The 13,203-nt window shown below is 38.9% G+C and overlaps 1 pseudogene; it reads left to right on the forward strand.

The window, feature by feature from the left end:
• The first annotated feature begins 9,104 nt into the window (after positions 1–9,104).
• On the forward strand, positions 9,105–10,731 carry LOC100600230 (annotated as a pseudogene).
• The last annotated feature ends 2,472 nt before the right edge of the window (positions 10,732–13,203 follow it).

Consider the following 13,203-nt stretch of genomic DNA (forward strand, 5'->3'; position numbering starts at 1 on the left):
CTCCAAATAACTAACATTGGGAGAAATAGCCAGCTGAATCTGTAACTCAGCAGAAACAAGTGCTCCATATACTATATAAGCGGCCATTTCATTTTGCCTCCTTCCACCAAATCTTAGCAACCTCAACCACTGCCATGAGCCACTGTAGGCCTACCGGCTACAAACAAACAAGTATCTTTTAAAAATACTTCATACTCCCATTTGATAAATTTCCCAGCAAAGAGATGCTTACTTTAACTCTATGCAAGTGGCTCATATTCGCGAAGTCTGGAGATATTATTCATGTAGTGTGAGAAAATCATCCCAGCGATGCCAGCACATTCTCCTTCCCATGATCTGCTTAGTTTGCAAACATATTCAGGCCATGGGTGAGAGATTTGTATTTCACAGTATAACAATTTTATGGAGGGCATTGAAACTTAAATTGAGCATTTTAGTACAGTCACACATCATGAATGATAGGGATATGTTCTAAGAGATGCATCCATAGGCAATTTCATCATTTTGCAAACATCAGAGAGAATATTACAAACACCTAGATTGTACAGCCTACCACGCCTAGGTGATATGGTATAGCCTCTCTCTCCTAGGCTACAAACCTGTGTACTACATTACTGTACTGAATACTGCAGGCAATAAGAACACAGTGGTAAGAGTTTATGTATCTAAACATACTTAAACATAGAAAAGTATGTAAAAATATGTATTATAATCCCATGGGACCACTTTTGTATATGTAATCCATCTTTGACTGAAATGTTATTATGCATGACATGACTCTGACAAAAATAATAAATTGTAAAAAATGTACACATGTATCAAACATATTAATATTATAAAAATAAATATTTATTCAGTGTAAGAATTTGTAGTGGTCACAAAATGTTCACAGCTTGTATTTTAGTAGAGTTTCAAATGCCTAGTTTAATAACTATTTATTTCTTTGTGTATTTTAAACATATATATAATAAATACTTTTCAGGTTCAACAATATATATCAATCCTACTGGCTCTTATAAATATTAGTTAAAATCAATTAGTAAATTCATGTATATATATACATACGTGTATGAGTGTGTGTGCATGTGTGTAAATGTAATTGTACGTGTGTGTAAATGTAATTGGATGCATCCTAATATTTACCCTTACCTACAAGATTTCCAAGATTCATTTATTATCTTTAGATGATGTGCATTTAAAGATTTACCAAATAAAACTGTGATCGTGGAAAATATCAAGATGTTATTAAATTCATCTTGTGCACATAATTGTTTCTTTCAATTTATGTTTCTTGCAAAACTTGCAGTAATGCTCACGCACAAAATAATTTTCTAAATAAAAAATAAAAACATTTTCAGTCGTTAATTCTCAATAATTTCTCCCCAATAATTAATGTGAATTCTTAATTCTTAATTATAGAATAATGTTGCCCTTCAGACGTCTGAATCTTTTGCGTGTTGTATACATTTCACTAACTAGAACAACTTCTGAAATAATGGCATTAATTAATGTCCCTCAGCAATTATTGATTTCAACCATGATGGGGTATATTGAAAAGAATCTCTCCAGAAAAAAAGAAAAAGAAAACGGTTATAAAGCTATGTACAAAATGTTAAGCACTATTGAAGTCTCCCAATTCTACCAGTTATGGAGTTATTGGTCTTGGACTAACTGCTGAAAAGAAAAAAACAAAACAGAACAAAACCTAAAAACCTGTATAAAATAGTCTACCGTGGGCACTGGCAATGCAGCCAAGCAGGTACCACATGGGTGCTACATTCTCTTTGTCAGAACACGAAGCATTCATACACTCTTCTTCTCACCCTCACTCTCACCTTTTAATCTTAGATCTACTATTAAATGTATTCAACGTTACTATCAATCCTTTGGTCAAAATTTCTTTACTCACATTTTCTTGATGCACTTGGATAGACTGTTCAAGGAAGTGTGAGTAGTGAATTCCTCAAACTCTTGCATATTTAAAATTACATTTGTGAATCTTGATGCTTGAAGTGTAGCTTGGGTAACGGGTGGGCTTTCAGCCAATTTTGGCATGCAAGGGATTGAGTTTATTGCACATCAGCACATAAAAATATCCCCACTGAAAATCGTGGGGATGCAGGCTTAATTTCAACACTATTCTAAATACTTGAAAGATATTACATAATTCTTTAATAAACTCCTGTGTCTACAAATGGTTCAGATTAACTCAATATCCATGATTAGACATCTATAAAATCAAGGCACTGTTATTTGGTGGAGACTTGCTGGCTATTCTATGAGAGGAGGTATTGTTATTGTAATCTCATCCTCTCATAAAAGTGTATCATATTACTCATAACCAGCCCTTCATATTCTATTCCTATTTTGGTATTTTAAAATAAGATATCTTTGAAACACTTGAATTCAAAGAGGGAATCTGAATAGTTTTTAAAATGTCAATGAAATGCCATTTCTTCATGCTTGAACAACTAAAAATTGACTAAAGTGCTTCTCTTCAAACTTTCTGGAACATTTTTAATCTAAATTCTAAGAACAATCACAATAGGTTTTAACCACCAATGTGAGAATATTTTAAATGTTAGGGTGGAAAAAATTTTTTAAATAATTTTATGGTAATTTTTTTCATCATAGTGACACTGTGCTAAATTTTTTAAGTCAAATATTACTGTAGATATTTAAGTCAAGATTCTAAGAAGCTGTTCTAAAGTCCAAAATTTAGTTTCATATACAATGATATTATATATATATTTGCATACAAAATTAATATATGTGAGCCATGTTCCAAAGAGTTGAGAGATTATTATATCAAAGATTCTTGATTATATAAAATGCCAATTACTTATAGGCACACAAGTTTAAATCATTACAAAGGCAGTTGTGGTTGATTCTACTCTTGCTACTGGCATTTATATGGACATAATATTATGGTCTGAAGAATATTTAGGGAAATTTATCCCTCATATGGTCAGAAGAACAATGCAAGATAGTTTATATCTGAAAGGAAAAAAGTCTTTATATGGTTTTGAAAGCCTAAATCATTAACAACTTGGATAATAATTAGCATAAAAATACAGAAACATGCCTTCTTCCTAGCAGTAAGTACACAGTGACAACAGAATCAAAGCATGCGGCTATGTGCATGTTTCTATTTCAAGACGCAGAGCACTCTATTCCTCTTCTCTGCCCTTTCTAGATGGCACAATTCCTCATGAATCTAAGTGCCCCCATAGGGTGGATTAGGGTGACCTGCCATTTGTATGCAACTGATCTCTATTTTGGAAGTAATTAAAGTAAAAATATATTTTTAAAAGATAATTTCAAATTTCAGTGCAAACTAGCATGGTTTCACCGCTTTTCTTTGTAACATTTTTTTCTAAGGTTGGAAAAGTAAGGTAGGCTTTAGTACAATTTTTAATCATAACTTTTCAAAGTCAGAAGCAAAATGGTGGCGCCAACACATTTCAAGTCTGCTACATTTTGAATACACTTATTGGAGAAAAGACCTTCTCATCATTTTTCTCTTACAGGAAAGGAAATAACATGTACAGTTGACCCTTAAGCAACACGGAGGTTGGGGTGCTGGTCCCCCTGCACAGTAGAAAATCCACTATAACTTTGACTCTCCCAAAACTTAACTACTAATAGCCTACTGTAAGCCTTACAAATAACACAAGCAGTCAGTTAACACATATTTAATATGTTATATGTCTTATATACTGTATTCTTAACAAACATGCCAGAGAAAAGAAAAAGAAAATCACAAGGAAAATATATTTACTAGTTATTAAATGGAAGTAGATAATCAAACAGGTCTTCATCCTCATCCTTTTCATGGGCAGGGTGTGGAGAAGGATGTAGAATTGTTGGTTTTGCTAAGTGGACCTGCACAGTTCAAACCCCTGTGGTGCAAAGGCCAACTGTACAGCCATCGAATAGCAATTTATTTTTAGAAATTATCCTCACTAAAAAACTCTTAGAAGGATGCCAAGAAAAAAAATGAATAAGTATTTTTGGTTCATTTATTTCATCATTTCATTTCATTTCATCATTTTATTTCATTTCCTCATTTCATCATTTCATTTCATCCTTTCATTTCATCATTTCATTTCATTTCATCTCATCATTTCATTTCATCATTTCATTTCATTCTTTCATTTCATCATTTCATTTCATGAATTCATCTCAACATTTCATTTCATCATTTCACTTCATCTCATTATTTCATCATTTCATCTCATGATTTCATTTCATCTCATCATTTCATTTCATCTTTTCATCTCGTCATTTCATCATTTCATTTTATTTCATCTTTTCATCTCATTTCATCATTTCATTTCATCAATTCATTATTTCATTGCATTTATTTCATCATTTCACTTCATTTCATCATTTCATATCATCATTTAATTTCATCATTTCAACTTTTCATTTCACTTCATTTCACTTCATCATTTCATTTCATCATTACATTTCATTTCCTCATTTCATCATTTCATCATTTCATTTCATTCTTTCATTTCATCATTTCATCTTTTCATCTCATCAATTCATCCTTTCATTTCATTATTTCATTTCATCATTTCATCATTTCACTTCATCTCATCATTTCATCATTTCATCTTATCATTTCACTTCATCTCATCATTTCATTTAAACTCATCATTTCATTTCACCATCATTTCACCATTTCATTTCATTATTTCATAATTACACTTCATTTCATCATTTCATTTCATCACTTTCATATTATTTCTTCATTACATCTTTTCATTTCATCATTTCACATCATTTCATTTCATTTCCTCATTTCATTTCACCATTTCATCTCATCATTTCATTTCATCATTTCATCTCATGATTTCATTTCATCTCATGATTTCATTTCATCTCCTCAATTCATCTTTCATCTCGTCATTCATTTCATTTCATCATTTCATCAATTCATTTCATTTCAATATTTCATCATTTCATCATTTCATTTCATCATTTCATTCCATCATTTCATATCATTTCTTCATTTCATCATTTCATTTCATCATTTCATCATTTCATTTCCTTATTTCATCATTTCATTTCATCATTTCATCTCATTCCTTAATTTCATTTCATCATTTCATTTCATCATTTCATCTCAACATTTCATTTTATTTCATCATTTCACTTCATCTCATCATTTCATCATTTCATCTCATGATTTCATTTCATCTCATCATTTCATCTCATGATTTCATTTCATCTCATCAATTCATTTCATCATTTCATTATTTCATTTCATTTCATCTTTTCATCTCGTCATTCATTTCATCATTTCATCAATTCATCATTTCATTTCATTTCATCATTTCATTTCACTTCATCATTTCATTCCATCATTTCATGTCATTTATTCATTTCATCATTTCATTTCAACCTTTCCTCATTTCATCATTTCACTTCATTTCATCTTTTCATCTCATCATTTCATTTCATCTTTTCATTTCTTCAATACATCATTTTGTCATTTCATTATTTCATCATTTCATCATTTGACTTCATTTCATCATTTCATTTCATCATTTCATATCATTTCTTCATTTCATCATTCCATCTTTTCATTTCATTTCATTATTTCACTTCATCATTTCATTTCCTCATTTCATTTCACCATTTCATTTTATCATTTCATTATTTCATCATTTCATTTCATCTCATCATTTCATCCTTTCATTTCATTATTTCATCATTTCATCTCATCACTTCATCTCATCCTTTCATTTCATCATTTCACTTCATCTCATCATTTCATCCTTTCATTTCATTATTTCATCATTTCATCTCATCACTTCATCTCATCCTTTCATTTCATCATTTCACTTCATCTCATCATTTCATCATTTCATCTCACGATTTCATATCATCTCATCATTTCATCTCATTATTTCATTTCATCTCATCAATTCATTTCATCTTTTCATCTTGTCATTTTGTTATTTCATTTCATTCCATCATTTCATTTCATTTCATTATTTCACTTCATCATTTCATTTCCTCATTTCATTTCACCATTTCATTTCATCATTTCATTTCATTTATTTCATTTCATTTCATCATTTCATTTCACTTCATCATTTCATTCCATCATTTCATGTCATTTATTCATTTCATCATTTCATTTCATCATTTCCTCATTTCATTTCACCATTTCATCATTCCATTTCATCATTTCATTTCATCATTTCATCTCATCAGTTCATTTCATCATTTCACCTCATCTCATCATTTCAATTCATCTCATCATTTCATCTTTTAATCTCGTCATTTCATTTCATCTTTTCATCTAGTCAGTTCATTTCATTTCATCAATTCATTTCATCAATTCGTCATTTCATCATTTCATTTCATTATTTCATCATTTCTCTTCATTTCATCATTTCATCATTTTATATCATTTCTTCATCATTTCATCTTTTCATTTCATTTCATCATTTCATCATTTCATTTCATTTCCTCATTTCACTTCATCATTTCATTTCATGATTTCATTTCATTTCATCATTTCATTATTTCATCATTTCATCATTTCATTTCATCATTCCATTTCATCATTTCATTTCATCATTCCATTTCATCATTTCATCATTTAATTTCAGCATTTAATTTCATCTCATCATTTCATTTCATCATTTCATCATTTCACCATTTCATTTCATCTCATCATTTCATTTCATCATTTTATCATTTCATATCATTTCATCATTTCATTTCTTCATTTCATCATTTCATCAATTCATTTCATTTCATCATTTAATTTCATTTCATCATTTCATCATTTCATTTCATCATTTCATTTCAGTAACACATGTATTTAAGTGCTAATGTGATGCCCAGGAGACACACTATTTCCCTTTGTAAAACACCTCCTTCAACAAAAGGCAACCTCTCATGGCTGGCTAAGTCTACAGGGATACCAGCCTCTCTTCAACCACCCAATTTGATTTAGAACCTCAAACAGCACCTCAGTTTCATAAAAACCTAAAACATAAACACAACACTTGGTTGTAAGTGGCCAACAGTTTCTTGTCTCTTTCTCTACTCAAGGCTTAAGGCCGTGTCTCCCCAACTACGTTCAGTGGAAGAAAAGATCCCCTGGACAAAAGAATTTGAGAACTGTTGTTGCAGGCCTTCTCAGAACCTTTAAAACACAAATCCTCATACGCAGGGATCTTTAGGAGGGAGATGGCTGATGCAGCACAATTTTCTTTCACAGGAGCATCGTGCAGAATACAGTATGAGATACAGAAAGGCTGCATTGAGTCTTTTTAAGGGCCCGGGCCTTGGTGGGGGTGGGGTAGGAGCTCTCCAGATAGCATCTAATGAGTAGGAACATTCAGGTTGCTTTTTTTTTTCCTTATTGGCAAAACTGTGTGCACCATGAATGAAGCTGGTCTCCCTTATCCATATCAAAACTAAACCCAAATTAATTGGCTAAATTGGGACTCAACACCTCCAGGAGCCACGCGGAACAAAGCCCCACCACACTTTAAAGTAACTTACCTCATCATATTTGAGGAAAGCAAAACGCTGATAATACAAGTCTACAGATAATGCTGTATGAAAAATTACTTTTCCCAATCATAGCTGGCACAGTCCACATTTTGCATTACACTTTCTCCCCCCTTTTTAAATTTTAAACACAGGTCTTTTTCTCTTCTTTTTTTAAATTTTAATTTAATTATACAAGACGGAGTCTCAGTATGTTGCCCAGGCTGGTCTTGAACTCCCGAGCTCATGCGATACATCCGTCTCCGCCTCCCAAAGTGCTGGGATTACAGGCCTGAGACACTGTGCCCGGCCTTAAACACAAATCTTAATTCATTCTTACAATTATCCTGAGGTTAGAAAAATGGAAGGGGAAGAAAAATGGCAAGCAGGTAGGCTGGCTTCAGCTTCATTATTTGGAAGGACAGTTTGCTTGGTTAAAACACACTACTGCCCACAAAGGCCAAGACAACAGAAAAATACAGACTTATATAAATAGATTTTATATGTGACAGCAGTTTGAATGGAGACTTTTTCAATGCAAATGACAAACAGCTGTGCTTGAGAATAAATGACAACGAATTTTTTTTATCTCAACAACTGTCCTGAGAGCACGTCTCTACATCTCTACCTGCATTCTGGAATCAGGGAGAAAGCCAAAACGGACGAAAAGACACTAGATCACCACGTCCAACCCTTTGACTACAAGGACTTTTCCGCCTATCTGTGGTGGTGGGTATCATGAAAATTATGCACAAACCTTTTTTTTTTTTAAGCTCATCAGCTATCGTTAGCGTTAGTGTATTTTATGTGTGGTCCAGGAGCATTCTTCTTCCAATGTGGCCCTGAGAAGCCAAAACACTGGACACCTGTGCACTAGGTCAAGACTACTCCTTCTGGAAGCAATTGTAAAGAATTTCTGACATTATCTTGACATGAAAACCAATGGATAGTGGGACAGAATGCAAAATCTTCAAGAATTTTTTTTTTTTTTTTTTTTTTTTTGAGTCAAGGTCTTGCTCTGTGGCCCAGGCTTGAGTACGCTGGTGAGATCACAGCTCAGTGAAGCCTCAAGTGCTCCTCCCGTGTCAGCCACAGTAGTAGCTGGGACTACAGATGCGCACAACCACCCTTGGCTAATATTTTATTTTTTGTAGAGACGGGGTCTCACTATATTGTCCAGGTTGGTCTCAAACTCCTTGACTCAAGGGATCCAAGACAGGATAACAGGGGTGAGCCACCACACCTGGCCATGTGCATGCACTTTTAAGACAAATACAAGGCCCCACAAAAGTTAAGGTTTTCCCACCTAATTTCCAGGGGATCTTTTGGTGCAAGGATGAGAAGCCCTTAAAAGTACACAAACAACTCCAAAGATTCAAGACAGTTCATTCGGGCTGGGCCAGCCCACTGGGCAGACTGACCTTCAAGAAAGGCCCACCCATGACATACACCAGATGGCTCTCCAAGAATCTCTCCAGTCCTCAGGGTCCCTAAGGTACTGGACAGAGCTAGGAAAGCAAACCCATTTGCTTCTTCCTGCAGGAAACCCCTTGAGGTCAAGACCGCACAATCAGACGAGGATGGAGTGGCTCGCCCTCAGTCAACAGGCCAGACTAAGGTGGTATAATGTCTTCACCAAGGGTGTGGGCCCCCAGGTCTGACTCCCAAACTCAGTGCTCCTTTAATAACCAATCTTTGTTAATTCTCCCTAACAGGGGTCCCTGGCAAGTCAGTTCTCCCTCAGGCCTTCCGCTTCCTCACCTACAAAATGAGAGGGCTGGACCAGATGGAAATTCGGGGGGTAAGGGGATGTCGGCGCGCAGCCCACCCCGCCCACGGGCCCCTGGAGCCTCCATCCAAGTTCCCACCACGCACCCGCCCCACAAATCCTGCCCAAGGTGAGGGCTGGTCCCGGATCCTCCAGCTCCCAAATCAGCGAGTGCAGGAGGGAGGGGAAGCCATCAAGGGGGCGACGCGGGCTCAAGGATGCAACTGGGCCAGGAGTGAACTGGGGCCAGCAGGGAGGTGTCCGTGCCGCTCCTGGAACCCAGCCAGGGTCCCCCACCCCTTACCTCCATGGTCTGTATCTCCTGCTGGGTGAGGTCCTTGGACACAGAGCACTTGGCGAGCAGCCCGCACAGGCTGCCCATGGAGATGCCGATGAACTTCTGGAGCTGCCCGCACTGCTGCAGCGCCCGGCTGGCCGCGGCCCCTGCGCCTCCCTCCGCGGCCGCCGCATCACCCCAGCCACCGCCCTCCTTCTTCTCTCCCATCGCCGCCGCGCGCAGCGCCGCTCTATGCAGGCAGCAGGGGCTGAGGCAGGGAACCCGGGGTGCGGGCGCCTAGGGGAGGAACCTGGGAGCCGGGAGAGCTGGAGCGGGAGCGCCCCTAGGCGCTGCCCGAGCCAGGACGCGGGTAGAGCTGGCAGCCGAGTCTGCCGCTCCCGCCCTCAGAGCCGCGGCGGCGGGGGGTCAAAAAGCCGCGGCGGCCAAAAGCTCCGGCGGCGGCGGGGGGCAAAAAGCCGCCGCGGTGGGGCCAAAAAGTCGCGGCGGCGGCGACTGCAAAAAGCCGCGGCGGCGGGGGGCAAAAAGCCGGGAAAAGTGGCGGCGGCGGGGGCAAAAAGCCGGGAAAAGCGGCGGCGGCGGCGAGGGCAAAAAGCCACGGCTGCGGGGGACAAAAAGCCGCGAAAATCGACGGCGGCGGCGGCGACAGAAAGCGGGGCGGCGGGGGTCAAAAAGCCGCTGCGGCGGGGCCAAAAAGCACCGGCGGCGGTGGGGCAAAAAGCCGGCGGCGGGGGGGCAAAAAGCTTTGGCGGCGGGGGAAAAAAGCGGCAGCGGGAAAAAGCCGCGGCGGCGGGTCCAAAAAGCGGCAGCGGGAAAAAGCCGCGGCAACGGGGGCATAAAGCCGCGGCGGCGGGTCCAAAAACCCGCCGCCGGCGGCGGGGGGCAAGAAGCCGCAGCGCCGGGGGGGCAAAAAGCGGCGGCGGCGGGGGGGCAAAAAGCCGCCGGGGGTAAAAAGCCGCTGCGGCGGGTTCAAAAAGCTGCGGCGGCGGCGGCGGCGGGGGGGCAAAATAGTGGAAATGGGGTAGAAGGCCCCCACAGCTTCGCATTGCTGGAGTGTGATGTGGAAGGAAAAGTGCAGTCCGAGACAAAAAAAGATGGAAGTAGGCTTGACTCAGTGCAGCTAAGAACCCAGATGTTATCTTGAGGGTATTAACTAATAAACAGTTTAAATCAGAATGGCACATTCTGATTTGTTTTTTGTATGTTCACATTTGGCAGGCATAGATACTGTTTGAAGAGAGGAAAGTCAGTAGATAAAGGTAACAAACTTCAATATGTGCCAAGTCTAGAAACAAGACACTAGGGGGATAAGGACCTTTCAAAATCAAATGCAAAATTTGAAAACTGATTGGCTGGGGGATGAGTAAAAGGCAGGTCTTTAAGGTCAATCCCTGTTTTGCTTTAAGTTGTTAGGGGGTGGTTTTATCACATATTGTAGGATATGTCATTTCAGGTTTGAACATCTTGAGTTAAATTGTCCTAACATATCTTATGAATTTGATTTTCTTCCCTGGGAAGCTAATATTTCAAAAACTTAAAGAGTATAGATTTCCAACTTGTATCCAATTTATCATCTCTAGGCTGCTGGTTTCAGGAGGAGGCTCATGAATATTCTATTTGCAGAGAATATATCAGGAGTTAACAACAGCTTCAATATTTGCGGACAAGCAGTTAACTAAGCCACCTCTTAGTGTATTTACATGGGAAATCTTAGCTGAAGATATTCAATAATGAACCAACAGTGACTAAAAAATTCAATATTTAAGTATATTTCATTGTAATTCATTTGAATTTAAGTGGCCATATACAGCTAGTATTTACTACATTGGACAATGCAAATAAGAGGAAAAAATTAATAACCATCTCTAATACCACATGCCAAAATCCTCATAAATTTATTCTAGCTAAAGGAGTTCATCAGAAGCAGCAATTGAAAGCACCAACTAAACCAGCTGTGGTTAATTCATTGTCGTTCTCTCAGAACCATCTCTTTTCTGAACAAAACAAGTAGAAGAGTTAATTGTGAATGCAATTAACATTTATTCATTTTCCTTGCCGTCAAACACTGAAAACCCAGCAGCAGGGTTCTGGAATCCTATGTGAAGGACAAACACTCAGAACCCAGCAGCAGTGTTCTTGAATAATTTGAGACGGACAAACACTCCAAACCCAGCAGCAGTGTTCTGGAATCCTATGTGAGGGACAAACTCTCAGAACCCAGCAGCAGGGTTCTGGAATCCTTTGAAAGGTGCAAACACTCAGAACCCGGTAGCAGTGGTCCAGAATCCTTTGTGACGGACAAACATTCACATCGTCATAGCAGTGTTCTGGTATCCTATGTGAGGGACAAACACTAAGAACCCAGCATCAGTGTTCTAGAATCCCATGTGAGGGACAAACACTCAGAACCCAGACACTTTGTTCTGGAATCCTATGTGAGGGACAAAGACTCAAATCCCAGCAGCGTGTTCTGGAATCCTTTGTGAGTGACAAACACTCAGAACCCAGCCACTTTGTTCTGGAATCCTATCAGAGGGACAAACATTCAGAACTTCATAGCAGTGTTCTGGATTCCTATGTGAGGGACAAACACTGTGAACCCAGCAGCATTGTTTTTGAATCCCTTGTGAGGGACAAACAATCCAAATCCAGCAGCAGTGTTCTGGAATCCTATGTGAAGGACAAACAATCAAAACCCAGCAGCAGTGTTCCAGAATCCTTTGTGGCAGACATACATTTAGACCGTCGTAGCATTTTTCTGGTTTCCTATGTGAGGGAATAACACTCAGAACCCAGCATCAGTGGTCTGGAATCCTTTGTGAGTGGCAAACACTCAGAACCCAGCCACTTTGTTCTGGAATCCTATCTGAGGGACAAACTTGCAAACACTCGTGGAAGTGTTCTGGAATCCTATGTCAGGGACAAACACTAAGAAACGAGGAGCAGTGCTCTAGAATTCTTTGTGAGGGACAAACAAACAGAACCCAGCAGCAGTGCTCTGAATGCCATTTGAGAGACAATCACTCAGAACACAGCAGCAGTGTTCTGGAATCCTTTGTGAAGGACAAAGATTCAGAAACTCGTAGCAGTGCTCTGGAATTCTATGTGAGGGACAGACACTCAGGAGCCAGCAGCAGTGTTCTGCAATCCTTTGAGAGGAACAGATATTCAGAAACTCGTAGCAGTGTTATGGAATCCTTTGTGAGGGTCAAACACTCAGAACCCAGCAGCAGTGTTCTGGAATCCTTTGTAATGGAGAAACATTCAGACGCTCTAGCAGTGTTCTGAAATCCTAAGTGAGGGACAAACACTCAGAATCCAGCAGCAGCGTTCTGGAATCCTCTGTGTGGGACAAACACTCACACCCAGCAGTAGTGTTATGGTATCCTATGTAAGGGACAAACACTCAGAACCCAAGGGCAGTGTTCTGGAATCCTATGTGAGGGACAAACACTCAGAACCCAGCCACTGTGTACTGTATTCCTATCTGAGGGCTAAACATTCAGACAATCATAGAAATGTTCTGTAATCCTTTGTAAGGGACAAACACTTAGAACCCAGCTGCAGCATTCTGGAATCCCATGTGAGGGACAAACATTCAGAATGCAGCAGCATT

Source organism: Nomascus leucogenys, chromosome 24 (genome assembly GCF_006542625.1).
Source record: "Nomascus leucogenys isolate Asia chromosome 24, Asia_NLE_v1, whole genome shotgun sequence".
Lineage (NCBI taxonomy): Eukaryota > Metazoa > Chordata > Mammalia > Primates > Hylobatidae > Nomascus > Nomascus leucogenys.